General features: G+C 30.8%; 1 non-coding gene across 1 annotated transcript; it reads right to left on the bottom strand.

Moving 5' to 3' along the window:
- Window positions 1-389: 389 nt before the first annotated feature.
- LOC115708398 (small nucleolar RNA R71) lies at window positions 390-496 on the bottom strand. The gene has a single exon (XR_004009899.2). It is a non-coding gene; the product is annotated as a small nucleolar RNA R71 (small nucleolar RNA).
- Between the last annotated feature and the right edge of the window lie 446 nt (window positions 497-942).

Below are 942 nucleotides of genomic sequence, written 5' to 3'. Positions count from 1 at the left end.
AATGGAACAAGAACCTAATATTGCATAAGAAAAAACGCTGCTTGAATATTTTTCACTTATTTCATCTAATGCTCCATCATGCATTGTTTTGCCTACTACTAATGCCACTCATTTTGAACTTAAACCATCCATCATTCAATTGTTGCCTTCTTTTTATGGTTTAGAAAGAGAAGATCCTTATATGCATGTCAAAGATTTTTTTAGATATTTGCTCAACTTTTCGTTTTTAAAATTTTTCGGATGAGTCGGTTAAACTTAGGTTGTTTTCTTTTTCTTTAAAAGATAAAGCCAAAGCTTGGTTAAACTCACTTCCAACCGGAACCATAACAGCTTGGGATCAACTTTTTAATAAATTTCTTGCCAAATTTTTCCCCATGTCCAAAACTGATAATTTAAGAAGAGAAATCTCCGAATTTTATCAAAAAGATAATGAAAAATTTTATGAATGTTGGGAAAGATTTAAAGATTTATTATTAAAATGCCCCCACAATTGGTTTTGAAAAATTGAGACTTGTAAAATATTTTTATGATGGTTTAACCCCTTCAAACCGACAAATGATTCAATCTATGCATACCGGAAAATTTTTGAAATTGCAAGGGCAAGAGGCTTGGGAAGCTCTTGAAGAATTATCTGTTAATTCACAACAATGGAATTATTCTGAGCCTAGGTCTAGAGCAAATAATTCACCTAAAAGAGGAGGAAAATATGAAATAAAAGAAGAAACTGATTTGAGAATATCTTTTGAAAAATTAGCAAGAAAAGTAGAAGCCTTAGTCATAAGTCAAACTATGAATTCTCATGTTTAACCTAAAAAAGATGTTTATGCTAGTACTTGTCATAATGATCAATCATGTCCTTATTTTCTTGAAACACTTTCCGAAGAGGCTAATGCATTACATTCATATGGTAAACCAAATGATAACCCATTTTCTATCACATAC

This window comes from Cannabis sativa, chromosome 1, assembly GCF_029168945.1.
Source record: "Cannabis sativa cultivar Pink pepper isolate KNU-18-1 chromosome 1, ASM2916894v1, whole genome shotgun sequence".
Taxonomy (NCBI): Eukaryota; Viridiplantae; Streptophyta; class Magnoliopsida; order Rosales; family Cannabaceae; genus Cannabis; species Cannabis sativa.
Note: the sequence above shows the minus strand (reverse complement) of the source record. Positions and strands in the feature narration are given on the sequence as shown.